This window comes from Macaca fascicularis, chromosome 12 (assembly GCF_037993035.2).
Source record: "Macaca fascicularis isolate 582-1 chromosome 12, T2T-MFA8v1.1".
NCBI lineage: Eukaryota > Metazoa > Chordata > Mammalia > Primates > Cercopithecidae > Macaca > Macaca fascicularis.
Genome location: NC_088386.1, coordinates 847,858 through 875,531, shown reverse-complemented (window position 1 = coordinate 875,531; position 27,674 = coordinate 847,858). Strand labels below are relative to the sequence as shown.

General features: G+C 46.4%; 1 long non-coding RNA gene across 7 annotated transcripts in view; it reads left to right on the top strand.

Moving 5' to 3' along the window:
- The window catches only part of LOC123571641 (uncharacterized), a 117,345-nt gene extending 97,534 nt beyond the window's left edge, over positions 1 to 19,811 (top strand). Inside the window, exons 3-7 of one of the 7 annotated variants that reach the window (XR_012420996.1) lie at positions 5,087 to 5,242; positions 6,036 to 6,114; positions 10,411 to 10,537; positions 14,780 to 15,884; positions 16,674 to 19,811. This is a non-coding gene — a long non-coding RNA (uncharacterized lncRNA). Of the gene's footprint in view, positions 1 to 5,086; positions 5,806 to 6,035; positions 6,115 to 10,316; positions 10,538 to 10,797; positions 11,155 to 14,779; positions 15,885 to 16,673 lie in introns of those variants that run through there. The other 6 variants (XR_010579810.2, XR_010579812.2, XR_010579806.2 and 3 more) reach the window with 6 other exon arrangements.
- Positions 19,812 to 27,674: the final 7,863 nt, after the last annotated feature.

Below are 27,674 nucleotides of genomic sequence, written 5' to 3'. Positions count from 1 at the left end.
GCGGGTTTGCAGGGACCCCACGTGGCCCCTGCAGCTCTCTCCTGCCCCCTGCCCCCTGCTGGTTGGCCAAGCAGCCTCGCGACAGTGTGCTCAGTGTGAATGTTCACTGGGGCAGGCCAAGGCTTTTGTTCCAGAAACACTGACTTCAGAAAGGGCCGGCTGTGTGTGTTGAGCATGGCAAGAAAGACTTAAGTGTGTCTTAAACCTCTTGAAGAACGCAAGTTGATGTTTCAAATGCATCTCGAAGGCTAATGACTTTGCTATGGTCAATATTCAGGAGAAAAGAAGGTTTGATGAAATAGAAAGACAGGAGTGGCAAGTGACGTGCTTGTGCCCTGTATGACTAAGCGATGTCCTGGCCGTTCCACACCACGACCTCTGAGCAGCCAGCCTGCAGATACTGGGTCAATTTAGATATCCCTGATCTCTGCAGAGGTTTGATAAGGTAGCCCAGGAGCAGTTAAACACAAACGCTGACTGGAAACCCTGGCACACGGAGGCACTGGAAACGGCAAGCTGCTATTAACATCATAGTGAGAGGCAATCGCCTGCTCTCTTAGGGGTGTCAGCTTCTTTTGCTTCTAGACGTTCATCTGCGTTACAATACAGTTTTGCTCAGTTTATCCCCATTACTCCGCTGTCTTCGCTGTTAAAGTCTCAGCCGGCACTTAGCTCTGACACTGCAGGAATTTCACTGTGCAGCTGACCAGGCCTACCTGGCTTGGCTGTAAAGCAGGCGAGAGCTTTCCGGAAGGCAGTGACTAGACCCCGAGGCAGGAAAGAGCGTTGCTGGTCCCCATACGGCAGTGCACCTGCAGCAGAGCGTGTACGTGCACGTTCAGGCTAAACAGGTGGAGAGAAGAAAACCACCTATGATTAGTCACTTAAAATGCCACACACCCAACCCTTGAGACCCTAGCACATAGAGTAATAGTGGTCTTGGAGATGGCAGGTGTGCTGAAGTCTGATTTTCTCACTTAGCTTTTCCAGCAGCGTTTTCCTCATCTCTAAGCTGGGGCTAACAACTGCCCTGCATAGATTTGTGCATGGAACCGTGCGTGTAAAGTGGGGTAGCCCCCAGGACCTAGGAAGGACTCGTGGTCAGTGTCGGTGGTCATGCGTGCTGTACGGGTCCCCCAGGAGGACCATTGCTACAGACAACTCCCTCCCTTCAATGTCACTGAATGTAAAAGGTGGGAGCTTGGCTTCTGATGTGTCTGGTTTGCTGCAGGCCGCGCTGCACCCCGTGGTTCCTGAGCCCTGAGCTAAAGTACGCCCTGCTGCATGGCCTGTGCCGCTTTTGCTGTGCAAGGAGAGCTCCTGCCCTGGGAAACTTCCTCGCACCTGACAAGCACCACAGTTTGCAGCAAGACCTGTCCGAAGCGTGGACTGCCAGGAGCCCCGCCTTGGCCCTGTCCTTTACAGGTTGGGAGCGACTTTGTGGGGTTTGTCGGCCCTTCTCTCAGGTGTCCTGTGTCTCATGGATCAGCCGACGAGCCCCGTCTGGAGGAGCACTCTGCAAAACGCTGCTGGCCACCCAGATCTCCTAGCGCAGAGTGAGGCCACATCTGCAGACTTGACCGCACAGAGTCCCGAGGCATTCGGCAAGAAGGGGAGTGGGATGTGTGTGAGATCCCACTGCGGAAGCCGGCTCTGCTCCGTACTCTGCGTGCGGGGTGCCTGATGTTCAGACCTGCTGTGTCTATCCGGGGCCATGGCGGGGTGGTGGGAGTGGGGGCAGGGAGCAGCGCGGATGGATCCAGGGAAGGACTTAGTTGAATCCCAGCTGCCCACATACTTTTTGCTGGTCTTGGACAAGTTCCCTAGTTTCTCTGGGCTTTCGGTTTGATTGTAAGACTAGGACGCCGCCCTAGTCTGAAGATGTCGGTGTGTGCGGGAATGCCTGGCGCAGTCACCATGGGTTTTCCTTCAGCCTCCTCCGTGCCCCTCCCTGGGTCAATCAGTATCCATGCGTGCCACAAGTAAATTACAGTCCCTCCGAAAACCAGTTGACCCGAGTTTTATGGTCGAGCATGGTGAGTGTCCTTGCCAGGAAATGCCACTAGATGTCTTGGGCCTGCTCCTCTACCTCCACAGCAATCCCCGGAACAGGCTGGTTCAGGATGTGGGAGGTGGGAGTCGGTGTTGTACCTAGGACAGGCTGAAGTCAAAGGCTCATTTGCTCTGTGAGGGGTGATCAGGATGACACATCAAGAGGAGCCCCTTGGCTGACCCTGGAGGTGGACGGTCGGGTCGGATTGGTCGCCCTCCAGGACGTGTTTTGAGTGATGCCTTCCCTGGGTCACACAGCACTGATCTGTAGTGCACAACTTCCCAGCTCCAGCCAATCTGGTCTTGCCGTCTCCTTGTGCCTTGTGTTGGGCATGTGGAGGAGGAAGAAGTTTAACCCATCCCCTCTTTGGGAATGGCAGGGCAGTAACAAAGGTAGTTGATTTATACATGGCCATCCTCGTGAGGTGAGGACCTGAAAGGTTTACTGCTTTCCCGGAAAGCTGCTCTGGGCGTCACCATCACTGATCATGGACAGCAGCTCAGAAGCCCGCTTAAGGTGCAGGGATGGACCGGCGCTGGTCCTGTCTGTGCCCAGGCTGTTGGTCACACCGACGGCCAGGCGATGGCTGCCTTTGCACGAAGCTGGGGTCAGAGTTAATTTGGGCAGTGTCGGCTTTGATTTAGGTCAAGATTGGTCAGTCTTCCTAAAATACTAGTCATGAAAGCTTTCATAGATTGTAGTTCTTTGGGAGGTTTCTATGTGGTTTTTAGACGTTTAAAGCATAGGGCCCATGGCCAGTGTTGAATGACATTTTGTTCAGTGTAACTGACAGGACACTGGACCTGAGTCCCAGGCCCGCCACCGGGTTCAGGGAGCTTCAGAGAGGGAGATGTTTGTGCTCAAGTTTTCGCAGTTGGGATGGGACATGGGCATGGGGCTGGAATGCTCTAACCTTCAATCTTCAGTCATCGGTATTGCCTGTGCACACGCATATCGTTTTCAAAGATGGACGAGCCTTTGGGAAATAGCTGAAGACTTTTCCAGTTTTGAAAGAAGCCGGGATGACACTGGAAACGTCAGGTGTCTTGGCTGCTGATCAGGTCCATCACCACGCACTTGGTCCCTAACCTGGCACACCTCTGATCCCACACAGTGGCTGACCAGGTCCGTAACCTCAAAAGCTTCTGATGAGGCGCAGCTGGTGACTAGGTCTGTAATCTTTCTTGGCTCTGATTGGACAACAGCAGGTAACCTGGTCCCTAACCTCGCACACCTCTGATCATGCACAGCGGGGTGACCAGGTCCATAACCTCACATTTCTGTGCACAGCAGGTGAACAGGTCTCCAATCTCAAAAGCTTTTGATTGGGTGCAGCTGGTGACTAGGTCTGTAACCTCGCATGGCTCTGATTGTGCAGAGCTGGTGACCAGGTCACTAACCACACACACCTCTATTCGTACACAGCGGGTGACCTGGTCCATCACCTCACACCTCTGATTGTGCATAGCAGGTGACCAGGTCTGGAACCTTGCACACCTCTGATCGTGCACAACGGGTGACCAGGTCCATGACCTCACGCGTCTCTGCACAGTGGGTGACCAGGTTCATAACCTCACACCTCTGATCATGCACAGCTGGCGGGCGCAGGACCCACTTCAGTGAGGGGCTGACTTCCCAGGTGTGAAGGGGGAATGCTGTGTGGCTCGCTAAGCCCCTCCATGCTTTGGGGGCTCCAGGCTGTGGCCGGCAAGTAGGAGGTTGTCCCAGGAGGATGCTGTGTGTTGGGGATGGGAGGCAGCTGCAGGGTGGAAGTAGGATGAAGTTGTAGGGGGGCACTGTGGTCGGGGGTGGGACAGGAGGTAACTGCAAGTTGGAAGTAGGATGTTGTCCCAGGAGGCTGCTGTGTGTGGGGGAGGGAGGAGGCAACTGCAGGGTGGTGTGGTCACCGTGCCACTGATTTCAGGTTAAAATAGAATGTGGACCTCTTTTTACAATAGTTTTTAATTACTCCGCTAGTTTGTGTTGCTGTCTCTTGCTGTGCAGTCCACAGTCTGACGTCTCTGTGGTCCCCATGTTTCCCTCCTGCTCGTGTTACCCGATCCGGTGGGTCAGCTGTGAGGAAACCACTCTCCACTCCTCATCTGGAGTGGCCTCGAGCTGGGTGTGCTGGTCTCCTTGTGGGCTAAAGTGTTCTTCTGTTACTGTTTTCTCTGTTTTTTGATGAAATTTAGCAGACTTGTGTATGGTGCAAACACTTTTAAGAATGTCTTTTGCCTTTATGGAAAAAACACCTGCATTGCTTTAAAATGAACCTTTCCTGTGTCTCCATCCTTCCCCATAGATTGCTCTGTGTTAGAAACTCGGTGGTGTGTGTGCTTCATGGCCTCATTCCATCAAGCACTGTAACCTCTGATTGCAAAAGTGACTGCACTCAAGGCAAAAAACTTTGCAAATGTTGAAAAGAATGAACAAAAACAATACATTGTTCTCTTGTCATCCTGAAATGGCTACTCTTAATATTTTGATGTAGTTCTTTCAATTCTTCTTAAGTAAAGTTGCTTCTAACACAAGCACTTTGATTATATTGATCAAATTATATTCAGGAAATAAGGAGAAAGTAAAAAGAATATCCAGTTTGGGGCAAAAAGGAAGACGACATATAAAGAGGCTGTAAAACTCCCTGCAACTTGAAAAGCTGGGTTGTGGTGGTTGTGGTTTTGTTTTTACCATGAGAGACCACAGGATTCTTCTTGGCACTGAAGGGCAATAAGATAATACCCTGTGTATGTTCTGGTGGCCGTATAAACCGAGCCGCATGTCCTCTTTCGAAGCAGAGAAAGCATGAGGTTTGAGGTAGTGGTTTGGTAACTTTTGGAAAGTCTGTTTGTAGGACTGCACTGCAGAGATTAGGTCAGTCTGAATTAGATTCGAATGATCTGTTCAGGCCTTGGGAGCTTTCTACACCGGGTGTACGCCTGTTCTGGATGTGGTGCAGAAGGAACAGGACTGGGAGGGTTTCTTGCTTCCCAGTCATAGAAATGCCTGCAATTATCACTGTTTGTTGTCTTTCAGGAAGCTATTTCAGGAAGGAAGTGTACGTTCCAAGGCTGCTGGTTGGCCTGTCATCACCCTGGGGGTCTTGGTGTGGATCACGGGAGCTGTGACTGCTCACGCGTGGAGCTCTGTCTGTCTCGCTGCCGCGCCGGTAGACAACTGGTCACTAACAAAGTGTGTGTCCCAGTTGCCTTTGAGAAGAATTCTCTGCATCATTTTTATACAAGGTCCTTTTTCCTGTCAATGTCAACATCGTGTCTTCTAGCCAAGCGATATGTTCTTGCAGAAACAGGAAGTGTGGCCCAAGTGAGAAATGAGGGAATTGATCCATAACTGCTATCAGTTTTTATAGAGTTGAGCCATTGTAATTTATACGTAAACATGTTAAATCTGTAGAAGTGAGTCACCGTGCCAGACCCTCACAAATGCCGAATGTCTATGTGGGACCTCTCTTCTATCGGGTCCACATCACAAGAAGAAAAGTCGCTCAAATGCAGCACGGAGTGGACGTGAATCTCCGAAAACTCCATGAATCAGAACGACTGCTTTCCCAATTGCCGGTCTCCCCATTTGAGGTTGTGAGATTCCCGTTCTGAAGCTCCTTCAATTTCCCAGCATCCATTTCATTCCTTCATGGAAACAACAGACTCACACTGATACCTTGTTCTCAGATTTTCTAATTAGAAAAAGCACATATTTCACAGGAATAGTCCAGCTAACTCACTCCTTAGCCTGGGGTAAGCCACATACCTCTTTTCTCTTTAAAATACTCACCTTTCAGAACACTTGGTAAATAAGAATAGGAAGGTACCATGACTTTGGCCACAAGCAGTATTATGTATAATGTGCAAGTGAGTGCCTTGAGAGCCATGGTTGCTAAAAACAAATTTTCTCAGAAGAGAAAAGTGTGAGCAGTTCTTTACATGTTAATTTTGTTTTGCCTAAATAACATCTTGTCTTTGTACAGGGATACAGGACGTTGCTGAGTATTGACGGGGGCGAGTGGGTCCTGCTGCCCCACTGTGTGATCCTGAATATCGACAGGGGTGAGTGGGTCCTGCTGCCCCACTGTGTGTGACAAGCCCTTTGTTTCTGGCCCGGAAATGTCCCGGCTCTTTCAGTGCATTGGGCTGGTGCTGGCTCCCTTTGTTAGTTTGCATGCGAGGCAAAATCTCACGCCTTTCACTCTTGTTGACATACAGATGCCAAAGCTTTGAACAAATTCTTACTAAATCAAACCCAGAAATATGTAAAATTTTCTGGGTTCTACCATGAACACTTAGAGTTTGTTCTCATGATCTGTAGTTTTGCATTGCACATTTGGCACATCATTCAAAAATCAATGTAATTCACCACATTAACAAAAAATAAAGCAGAAAACCCATTTTATCCTCTCGGTAGACACTGGAAAACATCTGTTGACATTTAATAGTCCTTATACAAATTTCCTATCACATCAGGAACAGAAGGGAACTTTCTCCGTTTGATAAAGGCCACTCCTGAGAAACAAGAGCTGACCCCCCTCCTCGGTGGTGACAGCCGGGGAGCTCTGCCCACAGTCAGGGGTGTCGGGAGCATGGCCATTCTCCGTGCTTCAGGTTCGCATGGTGTGCACTGGGGCCCTCGTCTGTGACGTGAGTCAGGAGAACTAAGAGGCATAAAGACTTGGAAGCAGGGAGATGCTTGATGTACAGAAGACACAGGGCCTTATTTAGAACATTTTAGGAAATGTACAAACAACCAGAAATGGTGTGAATTTTGCAAGCATGCAAGATGGACTCTTCGCAACAGATGTATACAGATGCCCAGTGGCCCATGAGAGGTGCTCACCAGGGAGTCATTGGGTAAGTACAACTTAAACCCACAAGGTTCCCCTTCACAAGAGTGGAGAAGGGAGGACAGTAGCAGGTGCTGGTGAAGATATGACAGACTGGATCTCAGATTGAGGGAGACTTAAAATGGCACAGCCACTTCAGCAAACTGTGGCAGTTTCTTTAAAATGTGTACACTTACCATATGGCTCAGCAGGTACGCTGTAGACGTTCACCAAGGAGAGCTGAAAATGTGTGTCCTTGTAAAAGAATGCACATTATCTCCAGAGTAAATTGTCATAGCCAAGAACTGGAAACAACATAAATCTCTCTCATCTGGAGAAACATGAGCAAATTCTGATATGTTCATACATTGTCCTAGTTCCCAGCAGGAAAAACGTACAAAATGCTGAAACCAAAACAGACAACGGGGATGAGTTCCAGGAGCCTTGAATTGAGCAGAGAGTGAACACCACGCCGTGGAGTCCATGTGACGATGGAGAATCTATGCGAGTCTCGGGTGACGGAAGAGCGCCAAGAACACTCCTTGAGAATGAACAGTGGCTGTCTCTTGAGGGCTGGGATTGACTGGGAGGGGACTTGTGGGAACTTTGATGCAAAAGATTTGATTAGGGTAATAGATGTCCATTTATCGAAATGTGCCAAGTGTACTCAAGATCTGAACATTTCACTGTGTATACTTTGTACTCCCTACCTTCCAAAAAAAAATGAAAAAAATAATTACAAATGAGCACTGAAGTCGATAGATTTTTCACAGTCGTATTAGATAGCAATTCTGAAAGCATTTCTTTATCTCCAGGCTTAAGCAAATAAGCTTAATAAATCAGTGAATATATTGAGTGCTACAGGTGCCAGAGAGGTAGAAATAAGAAAAGGCCAAAGCCTGGAATGGATCACGTGGGATTCGGTTGCAGCAGGAGGTACAAGTATAAGCTGGTGGCTCCCGACAGATGTAGACAGGGATAGAAGTGCCTGTGGATGGGTGTGGGTGCACATGCGTGTACATGCGTGTGTGTGTTCTACTTGCCGGCAATGTCCAGCAGCACCCGGTGCCCACTCTTAGCTTCCAAACACCGTTCTTCACTAGAAGGAGCCCTGGCCTAAGGGCTGGGGAATCTGGTGTCAAATCTGGGACCAGTTGAGCAACAGAACAAACCATTGTAACTATGAATCATAACCCACCAAGCCAGACTCCGTGAGTACATATGGACATATGTAAATGAATGCTGAAAGATAAAATTATTTTTCAGTGAATATGGAAGATATAATGATTTAGAAGGAATGACAGGAAATCAGTGGCTGCTAAAACTAGTAGTGAAGAATTCATGGACAACAGAATATGCACATAGTGTCAGGGTGTCTCCTCCCAAATCTTAGTTTCAACGCGAGAAGTAGCATCTTTGCTTTGGAGGCACTTAAGCACCACCTTCACTGAGTTGCCGATGTTAACATTGTCACACAGGACAGACTTCTGCGGTGTCCCTGCTAAAATGCATACTCTTGAGTCTAGTCCGGAAGATACCAAAATAAAGGACAAACTGTAAAATAACTGACCTGTATTCTTTCACATTTCCAATTTCAAGAAACACAAAACCTGAGAAACTTGGATGCTGGACTGGTAAAAATCACATGACAAACCATGATCCTGGATTGGATCGTAAAAGAGGAAGACAAAGTAAGAAAATTATGGAGACAGTTGACAGCATTTGAAAGTGAACTTCGTATATGACAGTTAAATTTCCCGATCTTGAGGAAAATGAATGTGAGAGCATATCCTTGTGTTTAGGAAATACATTGAAACATTTAGGTATGGAAGGACATAGTATCTGAAATTTATTTTCATTTGACTTAGAAAATTCATGGGGGAGGGGGGAAAGCAGTGATGTAAGATAGGAGCAGTTGGGCCTAAGTTGAGCCTGGTAAGTTATGTGGGAATTCACTACGCTGGTCTTGCAGATTTTCTGTGTCTTTGAAATTACATCCAAAAAGTTTAAAACGGAGAATATGCAAAACAAAAAGCGATTTGTGGAAGTGAGTGGACTGTCACCTCATTGATCCCTTCAGTTTTCGGCCATGAGCCAAGTCAGTCACATAGTGGTTTTTGACCTGGGAATTAGAAATAGTGGCCAGATGACCAGGCTCTTTATCTAGTTAGGGAGAGAAGTGTGCACAAAGGCTGACCAAGACCAAGCAGTGTGATGAGCTGCTTGTGGGCGTGATGCTGAGGGTCTGGGTCCTGTCTCAGGTGGCAGCTTGGGGGGTTTAAGCCAGAAAGCCACGTCCGATTCCCTTTCAGTGGGATCATTCTCGCAGCTTCAGAGAAAACTGCCCCAACCCGTCTTCACTCACGCTGGCCATTTTTGGTGGTGGTGGTTTTATTCTGCTAACACCGTTCTCACTGACAGTTTAGGGCCTTTGAGCGGATTTTTGCCTGTGTCTTGAAGATTCTCGTCTTGACAGCCGGTATGCTTCATTCCTGTTGTTCTGATTCTGTGTTAAGAGGGTTCTTCCCTGGCTTCACAGTTTGGAGTTGCTGCTGCATCTGTCTCTGCTTTAATTCTCTAGCCCATCTATCACTTGTCTCATCCCTTAACAAGTGGCCTGCGTGAGATGCCATGAGACTGTCTGCCTTATCACCGCTGCGACCCCAGCCCATAGGGACTAACAGAGAAGGCATTCAGTGAATGTGTGGAATTAATGTAATGGGTTAATAGCCACAAAATGTCTTAATGGTTGTTTTAATCCATTTCCATGCTGCTGATAAAGACATACCCGAAACTGGGAAGAAAAAGATTTAGTTGGCCTTGCAGTTCCGCATGGCTGGGGAGGCCTCAGAATCATGGTGGGAGGCGAAAGGCACTTCTTACATGTCAGCAGCAAGAGAAAACGAGGTAGAAGCAAAAGCGGAAACCCCGATAAGCCATCAGATCTCATAAGACTTATTCACTATCACGAGAAGAGCACAGGAAAGACGGGCCCCAATGATTCAGTTACCTGTCCCTAAGTCCCTCCCACAACACATAGGGATTCTGGGATGTAGAATTCAAGTTGAGATTTGGGTGGGGACACAGCCAAACCATATCCATAGCCAACACAGTCCTGGCCCATGGCCGGTGTTGAGCTGAGCTGCGACCGTGGCTGTGTGAGTTGGGGTGCGAGGCGTGCACACGCCTCTCAGCGGTACAGTGAAAGGATTTGGAGGCTCAAACGTGTGACCTACAAAGAATCTCCAAAGATCAAGGTTCATTCACCCTAAAAAGAAAAATCTCAGTGCAGTTTACACCCAGTGTTTGCTTGCAGATATGGATTCTAAAGTACTAAAATGAAAAAAGTCTGTGAATAAATTTTAATGTCTTTACTGGAACTGTAAACACTGATTTTTTTTCCTCACCCACCCATCTGTTGGTGAGTTTCAGAAGGTGGATGAACCGTGCTGCGGGGACAGAGAGGAGGGTGCAGCTTGGCCTCTGGGACCTCAGCTGAGCACTGAGTGAGCTCTCTCCGTTTCAGACGTCCACACGGAAGCTGTCCAGGCGGCTCTGGCCAGACACAAAGAGCAGAAGATGGCCGGTGCCTATGCCTTCCAAATGCAGGTCCCTGGTCGTGCAGACCTCCATGGACGCCTACACCCCTCCAGGTAAGGGACACGCTCCCCGACGCTGCCTCCTGAACATGCTGGGTGCCTCAGAATTGACCACTAGCCCAGTAGTCGGGTTTCTGCCTTCAAAGTCATGGTGCAGAAATGCAGATTTTGTGAACCAGAAGTCCGAAAACAGTGTATGAAAAGTAACTTTATGTATCTGTATAAATACACATTTTTAAGTTTTCATCAAGATTCATACATACGATACATACCAGTAAAATCTCACACAGTTGTATTCATTTAATTCCTTGTAGGGAAAAGGGAAGAGTTCGTAACCCTCTGGGTGGAATTGGACTTTTCTTCTGATTAGGCTGGTGCATGCGTGTTCTCATATCTTCAGATAAGTGTGCTATATCGTTGGATTGTTTTAGAACAAGTGAATTGGACAGTTTAGGCAGCTACCCGAATCAGATCATAAACTTTGCCTGCAAGGTGCCAGCTAGTATTTTAGTTCCTGCAGGCCATAAGGTCTCTCACAACCACTCAACTGTGCCCTCAGCCATGGGTGATAGCAAATGCGTATGGCTGTGTACCCAGAAAACTTTATTTACAAGAACAACGGACCAGATTTGGTGCACGGACCTGCCAACCCCTGATCTAAATTACTGAAGGTAATAGCCAATTTATATTTCTGCTATATAATACTGCTTTTCTTTAATCTTGAATTTTACATAACTACTCAAATTCTCTCTTTTCTCTGCCCAAATAATTATAAACTACATTTCATGATCTTCACACCCAAGTAAAGCAGAAAGTTTAGTTATCCAGATACTTGTTAGAGACACGGATTGAACCTACGCTATTTGGTGTTTAGTTTCTGTGATTTTGATTCCAACATTATTCATGCCGTTGTTGCAGGCTTGTCTTTCAAAGGACCTGAATCACCTTACATCCCACGTTGAAGCTACATATACAACATTTGGGGGAGTATTTTTACTTCTGAAGTTTAGCTTAGTCTTGGCAAGCAGTGAGACAGAAGGACGTGCTTCAGATCAGAGCTGAGGTCAAGTGTATGTCCACATGACTGCAAGCAGCTCCTGAGTTTCACCTTTACATACCTTTACAAATGAACGTACTGGAGTGCATCACTTTGGGTTTATCGTTGCTTTTTGTTTTGAGACAAGGTCTTGCTCTGTCACCAAGGTTGGAATTCAGCATCATGATGGCAGCTCTTGGCTCACTGCAGCTGCGGCCACCTGGGCTCATGCGGTCCTTCCACTTCAACCTCAGGCAGCTGGGACCACAGGTGCTCGCCACCACACCCAGCTAATTTTTAAGTGTTTGTAGAGACAGGGTGTTCCTATGTTGTTTTTGTGTTTCATTGACACATAACGTGTTCTTCTTCTAAAGAACGCAGTGCCAGCAGGCAAGGGAGTGAGTGCCGTGCTAGCAAGTTGTTGACAAGGGAGCCCTTTCTGCCAACGTGCTCCCTTGGGCTCCTCCATTTCCTTATTTTAATATTAAGCCACAGCACATAATTAAGGGCTGGGCACGATAGCTCATGCCTATAGCTCCAGTAATTTGGGAGTCCAGGGCAGGTGTATGGCTTGAGCCCAAGGGTTCAAGGCCAGCCTGGACAACATGGCAAAATGTACAGAAATGCCTTTTGTACATCTTGTCTTCACCAAAAGTACAAAAAATCAGCTGAGCCTGGTGGTGTGCACCTGTAGTCCCAGCTACTTGGGAGGCTGAGGTGGGAGAATCACTTGAGCTCGGGAGGCAGAGGTTGCTGTCAGCTGAGATGGCACCACTGCACTCCAGCCGGAGCAACAGAGCAAGACCCCCATCTCGATTAGAAAAAAATAACGATAATAAATACAGACTCTTTAGAAATGATTAGGCCAGGCATGGTGGCTCATGCCTCTAACCTCAGCAGTTTGGGAAGCCAAGGCAGGCAGATTGCTTGTGTCCCAGCATTTGAGACTAGCCTGGGCAACATGCCAAAGCCCATCCCTACAAAACATACAGAAATCAGCCAGGCATGGTGGTGTGTGCCTGTGGTCCCAGCTGCTCGGGAGGCTGGGATGGGAGAATCACCTGGGCTGAGGGAGGTTGAGGCTGCAGGGAGCCATGATCGTGCCACTGCACTCCAGCCTGGGCAACAGAGCTAGACCCTATCTCAAAAAATAAAATGCTTAATCCTGTTTCTTTAGTGTATAATTTGCAAAAACTTATGGTAAAAAAATTGCATTTGTATGTGTTCTTTGTGTAACTAACAACATGGACGTAAAAGGATAACCCACTTGAAATATTTTAAACCAAATTTTTGGCACTAACCAGTATGTAAGGCAACAGGCATTTTTCTTGACCACTTTTTATAAGAGAAATGACTTTGAAATGAAAGAAGCATTGCAGTTATTTGCTTATTTCTCGTATTGAATCCAACCGCTGAGAAATGTTACTGGGTCATGCATGATGAATAACTTAATTGTCTGCAAAATATAAAAGAATATTTGAAATGTTATTTTTGTGAAATGTTTGGATTTATTTGACTAACATTTTTATATAAACCATAAAGCATCCTTTGTAAATTTTCATCAGGAGTCCTCTTGATATCACATGGGGCAGTTTTGTAAAATCATAAATGTCAATATCATAAAATATTTTTACTCCCAGCCTATTGTGTGCTTAGCCATAGTTTGCATGTTTATTACCATAGTTACTGGGTCCAAATCTTAGCTGCATTTTCTTACCTAGTTTTCTTGGTTGCTGGTAACAGTGGTTAGATCTTACTCAGTTTCATTGCCCTTCAGAGAATGTTCTTGAAGTTTATCTTCTATGAAATGACTGGCTGCTGACCTCGATCATAGTTTCTGGAGCAACACTCATTAGGATTGTGGCAACACTAATATTCTATGGCTGAAATTTTCCTTTAGTTTTCAAATATAAAGATATAAGAACAATTTGCCAAAACTTGTTCTAGCCATGATGAGGGAACAGGGACTGAAATCACACATCTGCCATAAACAACTGTAAAGCTGCACAAAACGAATGAGGTGGCTGTTTTTAGTCTGTGACCACAGCTGTGCCAGCCAGAACCTGAGGGCAAGGGCAGGAGAATGAATGAGACGCACCCACAGTACACTTGTCCTCTGGAGTACACCTGCAGATCGAGGCACCGAGAGCTCAGGTGTGGGCGGAGCATGGCCATCCTACCAGGTCCAGGAGGGGGGGAGATTGGAGTGGGTGCAGGATTGGAGCTCTCCACAGATTCACACCAACAGCGAATCCAACCAAGCCTGCCCATGTCACGATGACCCAGCAGTGCCTGTGCTAGCTGCTAAAACAGGAGCTGCAAAGCTTCAGAGGAAGGTTAGGGATCCTGAGTGTGCTCAACAAGTTACCCACAATGTGTAATATTCAGCAAATCATCACTGCATACACAGAGAAACAGGAGGTAGAATCTGTGGTCAAGAAAAAGGCAGTAAAATAGCGCACACACATGCAAGGTGGTCTCTGTCACTCACCACATGCGGCGGCTGAGCACATGAAGTGCGCCCGGTCTGAAGTGGATTTGCTGTGTGAAAGACATGCCAGTTACTATAAAAAGTAGAAAATACTGTATTTGTGTATATATGTATATTTATATATATATATATATATATTTTTTTTTTTTTTTTTTTTGAGACGGAGTCTTGCTCTGTCACCCAGGCTGGAGTGCAGTGGCGTGATCTTGGCTCACTGCAAGCTCCGCCTCCCGCGTTCATGTCATTCTCCTGCCTCAGCTTCCCAAGTAGCTGGGATTACAGGCACCCGCCACAACGCCTGGCTAACTTTTTGTATTTTTAGTAGAGACGGGGTTTCACCGTGTTAGCCAGGATGGTCTCCATCTCCTGATCTCGTGATCCACCCGCCTCGGCCTCCCAAAGTGCTGGGATTACAGACTTGAGCCACCGCATCCGGCCTATTTGTATTTCTTATCGAAAGTATAGTTATGAGCATTTTGAGTTAAAATATACTAGTTTATATATTTATATGAGGCTACAAGGTAGGTTTCAAATTCTATAACAGGACTCTCAATTCTGTTGGAAAGTGCCAGTCTAGATGTCTGATACAGCAGAAAACTGAGTTTTTAAATCTATAAATATTTAGGGAATCAAAGTACAACGTGTCAGAGAATGAAAACGTTTTAATTCTTGAGCCAGAGGAAGGGCAAACACTTTTCACTATAATGGAGTTGGGGAATTTCAGGTTCCGTACATGATAATCTTGAGAATTGTCACTCCTTCCTCACAGGTAAAAAGCTGAGCAAACTGAAAAATCAGCAGTTCTTAAACCTGCAAGAGACGTGAGGTCACCGGCAAGCCACTGTCCCCAGATTGGCTGGACAGGTAAAGCAGATGAATCACCAATACACTGGAGCACAATGCTCCAAGGAACCCACACTGGGATTGGAAAGCCTGAACTGGAATTGACAAATTGCTGCAGTGAGGTGTGGCCACGTCTGAGAGTTAAAACCTCCAGGAGGCCTGTGCATATGGGTCTCATGCTTTTGTGAGTTGTATCATCAGAAGCTCAACCAGGTTCTCGAAGTGTAAATATCAGAGAAAAATCCCCTCATACTTACTACAGGGGAAAGAGAATAGGAATCATTTTTCAATATGTGGGTGCACTCTTCACTAGGTCTACCTTCCAGAGAAGCTAGTTAACGAGAGACTCACCTGGTGGGATTTTATCAGAGCCTTCTGACCTGGAGGAAAGGGAAATTCCCAACTCCAACCTCCAGAACTGAAAAGCAAAAAAGAACAGAGTATCCAAGCACTATGGGACTTCCACAGAGGCAGAAAATATGCATAACGGTAATACAAGGGGGAAGAAAGAGGAACAGAAGAAATATTTGTAACAGTAATAGCTGAATTTCCTCAGATTAATGCCAGACACCAAACCATAGATCCAGGAAGCTCAAACACCTAGATTCTCTTCAATATTAATATTGTAATTGTAATATGTAATATTTAAAATAGTTATTACAATAGTACATTTGTGATATTAAATATTACAATTACTTAAAATGCAAACTAGAAACAAATTGTTTCTAAAAACCAAGAAGTGTGGATTCCATGAAGCTGATTTCTTTTATTCTCTCTATTCTTAATTCTAAGTCTTTCAAAGAATAAAGTACTCACACATTAATAAACTACAGCAGGCGAAACAAATGAGGCCGCCCTCTGTGACACGGAAGGCCCTATGACCTGTTCCACCTCTAACACCAAGTGTGCGGTTTCTCTCACCCTCTCTGGACACCAACTGTGTATTCTACAACTGAATTGAGGTCTGAAATTAGGGCAGACCGCACAGGTCAAGGTCTCAGACCCATGAGACGGCCCCCGCTTCACCAATGGTAAGTTTCGGGTCTCCCTTGCTTCTGACCGACCACCTAAAAATCAGGCTTGCCATGTCCTCCTACTTAAGGTCAATAACTTGCCATACGGGCTCATGGCACCCAGGGCAACACTTTTACCTACTGTCACCAGTTCACTATGAAGGACCTGTGAACAGCCAGATGAAGAGGTGCATTGCTCCAGGCCTGGTGGGCGGGGGCGGGTTGCAAGTGCAAGTGCTTCTGTCCCTGGGGAGTGGGAATACTGCCCTCCCAGAACGTCAAGGTTTTCCCCAACCTGCAAGCTCTCCAACCCCCACCATTTAGGGTTTTCTAGAGGGGTCACTATAGACATGGTTGAAGACATCTTTGGCTATTGGGGATTGACTCGGCTCCAGCCCTCTCCCTCCAGGTGGGAGATTGGGTTGGAGACTGACAGCTCCAGCCCTCTAGTCCCGCCTTGGTCTTTCTGAACCCCAGACCTACCCTGAGGCTGCCTAAGGGTCCCCAGCTCCCAGGCCTGTCCTGAGCACACAAAGGCACTCTAACACTCTAAAGATTCCGAGGGTCTTAGACCCTCTGTGCCCAGAACCAGCTGAAGACCAAATAGCTACGTCTCCTTGGATGGCACAATCACAAGCTCTCATCAGCTGATGGTCCGGGACAGGTGTGCTGAGACAGCTTTGCTGTGGCCCTGTTGCTGGGAATCTTTGTTTTCAATCCTTGCTGGGGCAACAGACGCTTTCTGGTCATTCCCCAAGCTGGCTGAATTTACAGTCTTTTCCGTTTGATTCCACTGTTCTGGCCCAGTTCTTCTGAAGCCTCTTTCAACATCGTTGCCTCACCTGGGTGCTGAGATCCTGTGGCCCTCACCCAGCAGGAGACATGGATGCCAGGATCCGGCTACCCTACTTCCAGTTGGATTGTGAAGAAGCCGGCCCGAAGCCTGCCCTTCCTAGGTCTCTTTCATGCCAGAAATGAGACGTTTTATTTGTATTTCATTTTAGGTCGATACGAGTGACATACAAATTTGAGTTGGCCAGTTCACTTGCCAGGCACCTGACTCTCCTGGATAAGAGTCTGGATAAGAAACAGGCCCCACACTGCCAGGACACAGAAGGGCAGCCTCGGTCCCCACAGGGTCTTGACAGAAAACCACAGCTCCCGCAGCTGCAGGAATTCTACAGATTTTCACTTAGAAGAAAATGCCTCCCAGAGTACCCACCCCGATTAATTTTCTCAAAAGTGGTTTTGCAAAGGCTCAGAAGAAAAGTCAGGACACAGGGCGCCAGCCAGCCCCACCTTCCCAAAATCACTTGCCCCGGGGCCACCCACCTGCAATCAAACTGTTAGAGATGGGCTTTTCTTCTCAGCTGTTACCAGAGCAAATATTCCTGGAGAAGCATGCATTCAAGTAGGGTGCCTCTCTACAGAGGTCCTGGAGAGAGAGGCTTCAGCAAGTCACTGGCCAGGGACCCCGGGAACTTCACAGTTGGGGGGCTGGAGGGTAGAGGGGGCAGAACCCTAACGGTGGGTGAGTTGAAAATGGAAGAGCATTCTTCACCTCAAAGTCTCCTGGGGCCTTTCCCTTCAGGAACTGAAGGGGTGAGGAGGGCTGTGCAGTCTCAGACAGGTGATACCTGGGCTTTGAGAGCCGAAGCATCTGTCCCCACAGCTGGGCAGCTGCCTGCCCAACCCACCCTGTAATAACTGGAGTCCTTTGTCCCCACCCAGCGCCAGTCTGGGGGTCTGGTGCACACTGTACTTGATCGACCCATCCCATACATGAAGTGCTGATGTCACTTTCGTACTCCAACTGCCCCCCCCCAAAGTATACCTTCCGGACATTGGAAAAAAGACAGCCCTTGATGTAGCCCCAAGGCCTCTGCTCTCCATGAACCTCCTGAGGGCGACTGCAGCATGGCGAGCAGGGAGCCACGGGCTTCTTGATAAAAGTGTAAAATGAAACTCTGTCTGAAAGGACCCCCATCTGTTAGATTTGGAAAACATCTAAAGGCCGTTTGCTTTTCACAATGACTAGACTCTTAGGAATGTATTCTAAGGAAAGGCAGAAGATATGGAGTAACAAATTCAACAAGAATATTCTTTGCAGCAATAGCCAGGGAGGAAGGGGAGGGAGAGGGAAGAGAGGAAAAGGGGAACAGAGAAACAGGCAGACGAGACAGACAAGAGAAACAGAGACAGCGCACCTAGCTCGTTTTCAACTTGACCTCCTGGGAGAATCTAGCAGGATAATAGAATCCTCAGCACACTCTTGTACTGGGGCAGCAAAGTTTCCCAAACTACAAGGTAACAAATGCTAAGACTGGAGAAGCTGTGCACATTCTTTTCCAGCTCCTTTTTGCAGCATCCGCAGAATGGGGCAGGTTGCTGCGTTCATTCTAAAAATCAAAACTGCAAGAGGAACCAGCTGCAGAGATGGGGGTGGGAAGGCAGATGTTCTCTTGCTGACTGAGCTCACACCCCGGAGAGCGCCAGCGCCTAACGCCGCCTCCACAGGTTCCACGGAGGACACAGGAGAGAGTGCGGCCATGTGAAGAGCAGCCTCACATTTCTATGGCTCCCTCTCTCTATGAGCTGTATTCCATGAGTCCTGCTCGCTCCCCTCGGTCCCGATGCCCTAGCCGTCAGCATCTCTGCCAATCTTCATGAAAGAGCCTGTTGCACCGCAGTCCAGCAGGGCCACAATATTCAGAATGAAAATTGTAATGATCACTCTTCTCACTGCAAAATCCCAAGAGTCAGAGAGCTTCTCTCACTAAAGGAGAGGGGCGGGGCGGGGCGGGGCGAGCTGGACAGAGAGAAGCTGCCCTGGCTGTTGGGTGCTGAAAACTGTGACACCGCCTGGCACCAGCGATGAGGGACTCACGCTCGACCCCAGAGGAGGCTCGTCCAGGAAGAATAACAAGGGGCCACCGCGGGTCTCCCCCAAGCTTCCAGCTGTCGGGAAATCTTGTCCAATCACCCACCTTGCCATGCTACCTGCTCACCTGCATTCTGTAGTAGTAGTAATGCATCATTCACGTCCCAGCAGGCCAAGTGTGCGGGAAAATGGGGCCAAAAAGTAGAAAACCATGACCGTAGAAGGCAACGGCACGTGACTGAGCTTTCTGGGTTGTGCGTCCTTGTGGTGATAAACACTGTCCTGAGCTGAACACCAGAATGAAAACGAACCTTCCTCCGTGGTGAAGTCGGAAGAGGTGTACTTGGCTCTCCGCAGTGCCTGCCTGTTTGGGCGGTGATTACTGCAGGTCACACGTGCTGTACAGGAGGAGGGCAGTGAACTCTGGAGCCAGGCTGGCTGGGTGCAAGTCCCAGCTCCATGGCCAGCTCTGTGATCTGGGACAATTCACCTATGTCCTCTGCCTCTCGGTTTCCTCCTCTGTAAAAGGGGGGTAATAGTCGCATCTATCTGAAAGGGCTATGTGAGAATTAAACGACCTTGTAAATGTAAGGGGCTGACAACAGTATCTGTTCTTGGTGAGCAGGATGACGACCAGGAGGTGACCAGCAAAATACCCCCTTCGAAGCCTCAATACTCTTCCGTAGTGAGCAAAGACACAGCTCCTCTAGGGACGAAGCCATTAATAGTCGATCCTGGCAGGCAGAGTGCAGATTCCTTCGAATCAGAAATTTGAACTCTGGCCAACGACTGCTGTACTGATTGAGTAAATCTTAGGATTTGTTGTTAATGGTCAAGTCTACAAAAACAAACAGTCTGAAGGAGTTTGAGAGGGTGTGGGCTCAGCTGCAACCTCTCCTCCCAAGGCCGTTGGTCAACATCATCTCCAGCCCTGTGGAAAGACAGAAGCAGTGAAGAAAATGTCGGACAAACATTTGGTGTGTTTGTACACTTCTCCCAGAAATCCTAAATGCTTTGCATGTTTCAGCTAATAATTCATTAAAATGGATTGTGCTGACCATTTTATAACTTACTTCACTGCTCTCCTGTCTAAATCCATCCCTTTGTGACAAATTTTTTACACTTGGCTCATTTTTTCAATTGTGTTTGCTGTCTTACCCCCATGTAAAGGATAAACGTGCATGTTTATGTTTTGACTGAGACAGCTAATGCTACATATGTCTCTGTTCCTTGAATGTTGACTTGTGATGGTGTCATTTAAGTCTCTTCTTTTTCCCCTTGAGTCAGCAAAATATTCCATGTTACTTTGAGCAAAACTTGCTCACTAGTGTTATGGAGGGTATAAAAGCAAATGGAGTAAGTTTCCTGCCTTCAGGAGGATTGAAATCTCAAAGTCGGTATGACAGCATGGATGGGAGTCAGCTCAGTTTGCAGCTTTTAAAACATGTTGGAATCTTTCCTCTGCCACTTTTGATGGTGAGACCCTGAGCCAATCACTTCCACAAGCATCAGGCACTCCATCTATGACATGGAAGTAAAAAGAGCAATCTTGACAAAATTGTGATGACTACAGACATGTACCTAACCTCTTATTTACCACCTCCCGATAGAAGATATTGTAACCCATTCCATTTGAGAGCTGGTGGTGATCACCCCCATCCTGTGAGATTCAAGTATAATAATTATCTGGAATCCCCCATTTTCAGGTGAGGAAGACCCAGCAGCCCTCACAATGTCTTCTGGAAACTGGATTTTGTTTGAAGGGGGAACTGACTCCAAGTTTCTTCTGTTTTCACGTGTTGTCCTTCCTACGTGTCTCCTGGGGTTTTTCCCTACCTCCCAATCTACATTAACCTAATGGTAACAACCAGCTATGTTTTCTAGAATTCCCCTAGATTGACTCATGCCAAATACTGAATACAGTAGATTGGGAGGGTTCATTAAATCACGATAGAGCATCCTAAAGAAGGAAAGTAGACACCTTTGTTCTTAAAGGGTCTTCAGCCATCCCACCCTGGAGAAGGTTGCTGATTGTCTCTTCTCTTCAGGCAGTCTTGTTACTATGCATCACTTTTTTTTTTTTTTTTTGAGATGAAGTCTCGCTCTGTCACTCAGGCTGGAGTGCAGTGTCATGATCTTGGCTCACTGCAACCTCCATCTCCCAGGTTCAAGTGATTCTCCTGCCTCAGCCTCCCGAGTAGCTGAACTACAAGTATGTGCCACCACACCCAGCTAATTTTTGTATTTTTGGTAGAGACAGGGTTTCACAATATTGGTCAGACTGGTCTTGAACTCTTGACCTCGTGATCCATCCACGTTGGCTTCCCAAAGTGCTAGGATTACAGGCGTGAGTCACCGCACCCGGCCTGCATCACTTTTTATGCCTCGTCTTCATCCTTACAGCTTCTCCTTCCTAGGGGCCTCAACTCCCAACCCCGGAGTAAGGGTCACAACTGTCCATCTTCATGCAACACAGCTTAGTTCCCCTTCTTCTCCTCCCCACCGTGCCCTATGGGCTGCTTCTCTACAACCAGAATGGAGACCCAGGGAGAGCTGATAAACTAAGACAGTTCTCACCCCTGGGAGAAAAATCTACCTCCCAGTTCTCAGTCCTGCTAAACTATTGTTGAGATAAAGAAGAACCATGATAAATCCTATTGGCTAAGAGAAGAACGTTCTCCAGGTTGCCGTAGGATAAGAGAGGAGGTGACAGAATCTGCAGCCATTTGGTCGAATATGTGATACGTGAGTCATTCTGAGGAATACGTTAAAAAAATGGTATTTCCAGAAGAGGGAATAATGTAACAAAAAACTCAGGCAGAAAACAAATAAGTGTGTGTGGAGAAGAACAATAATGTGATGTGAATGAAGGGTTCGGTGTCATGAGTGAGAAATGGCTGACCGAAAGTAGGGAGATGCAGAGAGGAAAATACCACGGGAAGACTGAACATCACATTAAGTGATTTAGGTGATTCTGCCTGCAGTGCAAATATTTTGGGCTCCGAAGTGAAGTCATCAAAAGGTTTACGTCTGTAATGGAGGATTGGTCTAGATAGCCTCTCAGATCCCACTCGGCTTTGAGATCCTTGATTCCGGGTCACACCTGCGGGTCTGCAGGGCAGTTCTTCAGGGTCATGAAGGAAGGATTCCAGGAGGCTGGAACATGAAGGACATTCAGGTGACCACATCAAGAGATCGAGTGGGGTAACAAGAGCCTGAACTAAAAGGAATGCAGTGTAAACATGAAGAAGAAAGATGAAATGGGAAACTGATTAGAAACGATAAGTAGAGAAAAAGGGGAACGTGTGATTCCAAGGTTTAGAACAGTATTTGTAAGTTACAGTCCCACAACTTCTTGCAGAAACAGGATCTAAGAGAGTCATTTTAAAAAGAAGAGCAAACTTCCAAGTTCCACTGAAAGACATCAGCATCTCTGTGGAGTGAATTGGGGAAAGAGAATGAAGAAGTCTGTTCAACTTTTAGACACGCAAAATGTGAATTGAATTGCATGAGTGACACCAACAATGTGAAGATATTTAGCAGGAGCTCTTTTTTCTCTTTTTGGCCTATGGTATTTAATCCTTCTATCATCATTATCGTCCTTTCTCTACTTTAATGTCTCTGAACCTTTATTCGAAAATCCACTATGTATGTGTAACATGTTTGTGAGATTATTACTAGACCCTCTGGGAGGTTTCATTAACCCGGCTTTCTCTTATTATGGCAATACCACACTATCTTGATAGTTCAGGTAAGTCCTCCACCGTTTTTTTCCAAGTTGTCTTAGCTCTTTTGGGTTCTTTAAATTTCCGGACACATTTTGGAATCCGCTAGTTCATTTCTACTGAAAAAATAAAATAAAAATCATGCTGGGATTTTGATTGGAATTGCATTAAACCTCTGATCCACAAGGGCAGAACTGACAACAATATTGAGCCTGCTGATCCATGAACACAGTGTATCACTTCATTTATTTAGTTCTTTAATTTATCTCAGCATCACTGCCTGCTTTTCAGTGTATAGATCTTACACATCTTTTGTCAGATTTAGTCTGAAGAATTTCATGTTTTGATGTGCTATAAATAAGATTGCTTTGTAAATTTCCATTGCCAATTATTTCTTTGCCAGTGTATGAAGAAATAAATATTGCTTATGTGTTTAGCTTGTATCTTGCAAACTTTCCAAACTCACTTATTAGTAAGTAATTTATTATTATTAGTTTTAGTGGCTTTTTGTGATTTCAGGAGATTTTTCCACACAGGTGATCACGTCACCTGCAGATACAGATAGTTTTAAATCTTATTTTCTAATAAGGGTGCATTTTATATATTGCAACTTGCCTTATTGCACTGACTAGACTCCAAAAAAATGCCGAAAAGCAGTGAGAAAAAAGTCATCAGGTGGGATGGTAAATACAGCCCTTGTTCTTCCATTTTGACCTGAAGCACCCAGTGTGAGCATTTTCTCATTTGATTTTTGTGAGGACTTTTGGTTTCCTTTTTTTACTTTATTTTTTAAAAATACACTTTATCTTTTAGGCAGTTTCAGGTTCACAGAAAAATTGAGGGAAAGGTGCAGAGTCCTTCTATATGCCTTCCCTTCCCCCACGTGCACAGCCTCCCCCACTAACAACACTCCTGCCCAGAAGGAGTATTTGTAATAATTGAAGAACCTACATTGACATATTGTCACCCAGAGTCCACAGGTTACATGAGGGCTCCGTCTTGGTGCTGATTCTATGGGTTTGAACAAATATGTCATGGCATGTATCCACCGTGATAGCATCGTACAGAGCAGTTGCACTAAAATCCTAAAAATCTCCGTGTTTCACCTCATCATCTCTCCCTCTTCCCAACACCTGGGAACCACGGATATTTTCACTCCCTAGTCTGGCCTTTTTCGGAATGTCCTTTAGTTGGAAGCTTACAGTATTTCAGAATGTCCTTTAGTTGGAAGCTTACAGTATTTAGTCTTTTCCGATGGGCCTCTTTTGTGTAGCCGTGCATGTTTAAAGTTCCTACGTGTCTTTTCATGGCTTGACAGCTCACTTCCTTTCAGTGCTAAAGAATATTACATTGTTTGGATATATCACAGGTTATTTATCCACTCACCTAGTGAAGAACATTTTGGTTTCTTCGTTGCCTCCAAGTTTGAGCAATTATGAATAAAGCTGGAATAAAATGAGCAATTATGATTAAAGCTTCTATAAATGTCCATGTGCAGGTTTTTCTGTGAACGCAAGTTTTCAACTCCTTTGGATAAATACCGAAGAGTGCAATTGCTATATCACATACTAAGAGGATATCTCGTGCCCATCAATGATACACTGGATACACAAAATGTGGCACGTATATACCACGGAATACTATGCAACCATAAAAAAGAATGGGTTCCTGTCCTTTACAGGGACATGGATGAAGCTGGAAGCCATCATTCTCAGCAAACTAAAAGAGGAACAGAAAACCAAACACCACATGCTCTCACTCATAAGTGGCAGTTGAACAATGAGATCACATGGACACGGGGAGGGGAACGACACACACGGGGGCCTGTTGGGGGGTGGGGACAAGAGGAGGGAGAGCATTAGGACAAATACTTCATGCATGCAGGGCTTAAAACCTAGATGATGGGTTGACAGGTACAGCAAACCACCATGGCACATGTATACCTATGTAACAGACCTGCACATGTATCCAAGAACTCAAAGTAAAATTTAAAAATAAAAAATAGGGAGTATAGTTTGGTAAGACAATGTGATAATTTTACAAACATAAAACATGTCATACCCACTTCCCCACCTCCCTCAAGTGCTTTCAACAGCATCCTATTGCTGTTATTAAGAGAATAAAGCATCTACCATCATCTCCCAGCCCCTGCCTACCTGCCTTCATTCTTGTCTTGTGCCACTTTCTCCGGTGTTTATTTCCTTGCACGTGCCTGTTTCCTGCTGCAAGAGGCATTCTGCACGCACCCCCATCTCTGTTTAGACCGTGCTGTCCCTACACTCCACCCCCCTCAACAATCAACCTCTACTTCTCTCCAGACTGCAAGGGGATCATACTTTCCAGAATGCATCGGTGTTCTACCTCTCATCCCAAGATACACCAGATTCTTTTACAGCATAAATTTAGAGAATCCCGCTTCCCTTTCTTTGGTGCGCTTTTCTCAATTCTTCATCAGAAACCCATTAGAGTGATTGTCATATTAGTGCCCATTCTCCCCATCAGGCCACAGGTTCGTGAGAGCAGGGGCCACGGTCATGTTGATGAACCACGGTATTCTCAGTGACTATCCATGTGCTTAGAAAGTATTTGCTGAATGAGTAAATGGGTCTGCAGTTCCAACCAAAGCTAGAAGCTTGACTTTGGAAGAATGAAAGTAGATAACATCTCCAAAGCAGACCCCATAGCATGAGAAAAGAAGGGAAGAAGGGAAGAATGGAGGCAGAGCTGAAGGATGAATATCGGCACAGGAGTAGGTGAGAGTTCCAGAAATGCTGGGTTTTCACGTGTTTCTATTTACCTCCTATCTGTGTTTCCATCTCTGTGTAGTGTGACTCTCATATCCCTCTCAATTTCCACATTTCTTTACTGACAAGGACAGAGGTGGTGCATTGGACACACTACTAACCAGCATACTCTCTCGGACTTGCAAGAAAATGTAGAGAAAACAATCTAGAAATGATATCTCAGAAGAAAAAAATATCAAAAATATGAGAATAAATGTGGGAAAAAAATCAATGTTGAAAGACAGCTTCTCAACATATTTAGGTATCTCTGGGACCTAAAATTTCATCAGGACTCCCCACACTTCTTTCTTTTTACATTGCTCTGTGTGTGTGTGTGTTTGTGTGTGTGTGTGTGTGTGTGTGTGTGTGTGTATTCAACAGAAATCTACAAAAAAAAAAAAAAAAAAAAGAATGCTATTGCTAGAATAATGCTACTACAGGGGAGAAAAATGTAATCTTTTCTTCCACCCATCTTAGCTTCATTGGCTGGGGTTCCTATAATAAAAGACAGATGAACCCCCAAAAAAGCAAACGGAGGTTTATTAGCATGTATATTTCATATATACATGGGAGATACACAGGGAATGAGGGAATCTCAAAGAGACAGCTCAGACCTTTCTTTTATATAACATCTTCAACAAGGATAATAAATGTTTATAGAAGTGCCAAGACAAAGTAAAAGGACTTTGGGTCATTGGGGGCAACAAATTGTGGGAAGGCCAATAAATGATAGATTTTTGTGTAAACTCCTCTGGTGCTGTTTCCTGAATGATAAGAGTCTGAAGTTATGTACAGAGATTGACCTGCGTCCTTTCTGGCAGAGAGGGGAGAAAGGGCACCTTTGTCTTTGTATAATATGATTATGTTGTATGCTTTTCAGAAAATAGAGGGAAGGCCAGAGTGCTTCTTAATTGCCTTCAGCTCAAAATATTTTAGCATGGCGTGTTGTATTCTCTGCACTGTTCCGGCTGCACATATCTCTAAAGGCATCAGTCGCATCCACAGCACTACTTGTGGGGAAGTATTGAGCAGAACTGGAATCAAATGTATAATTCAGCCCCACAGAGTCTCTGAGCCACAGGACAGAGTGAACTGCCCGGGAGTCAAAGCAGACACTGAGCAGCTGACATTCTAAGAGTCTCCTTCCAGTAGATCGGCACAGAAACTCAAGTTCTTTTCACAGATTTGTCTGTGTTTCTTTTGTGGAAAAAACCATAACCCTGTAGCTAAAATGTCTACTTCACAGTGCACGAAAACATCTAGAGCCTTAGCCAGAAGCAGCACAGACCCAGGCAGCCTGGTAATGTCTGGCGGGGGCAGCCCACAAAATCCATCAACATGTGGCCCTGCGAGCCGCCACCAGTAACATATGTTTACATGCTAATGATTGTCAGGCTCATTTAGAACAAATTTGCATCCATCAAAGTCAAACAGCCAGCAGAGCAGCACATTTTCCTGTGTGTCAGTGGCCCCTGAGATACCGGGGAGAACTTGAATTGCCTGACCCCTTCAACTTCCAAGCATCCCAGAGGGAAAATGCAGACCCCAGGTAAGGACTGTGCTGGAAACCATTTGTTCTTACAGATGTCTGGAGTAGTCTTGTGACTGACCCAAAGACTCCCCTCTGAGGGTGGGGGAGACCTAGGTTAGGGGAAGGTGAACAATGCTGCCTTCTAAGACCTTCCTTCTAAGGGAGGGTGGGGGAAACCCAGAATAGGTGGAGGTGAGCCATGCTGGCAGGACCTTCCTTCCAAGGGAGGGTGGGGAGACCTAGGGTACGTGGAAGTGAGCCATGCCAGCAAGACCTTCCCGCTAAGGGAAGGTGGGGAGACCTAGGGTACGTGGAGGTGAGCCGTGCCAGCAAGACCTTCCCGCTACGGGAAGGTGGGGGAGACCTAGGGTAGGTGGAGGTGAGCCATGCTGGCAGGAGCTTCCCTCTAAGGGAGGGTGGGGGAGACCTAGGGTAGGTGGAGGTGAGCCGTGCGGGTAGGATCTTCCTTCTAAGGGAGGATGAAGTGTGCTTTGCTAGACTCTACACTTGAGTCTCAGCTTGGCCGACCCAGATGGGAGCAACTCACTTCTATCCTATGATTCTGGGTGTCCTCATCTGTCATGGAAGGTTTGGTTAGATGAGCTTAAAGTCACTCCAGTTGCAAAGCTGTGTGACTTGTAGATACATGCCAGTGCAAATGACTCACTTCACTTTTACAAGTTGCACAGATAGCCAGGCTTCCCCTTGTATCAGTCAGGAGGTCCCAGAAGACTTTGTCACAGGCAAAGAGGTGATTAAAAGGAGTCACTGACGGGATTCTTTGGAGATCGGTGGGCAGGGCCCAAGGGAAGTGAGAATAGCACTCCCCAGATCATGGGCAAGGGATGCCTGGGGAGGGGCTGCTAACATGGACAGGCATGAGTAAGA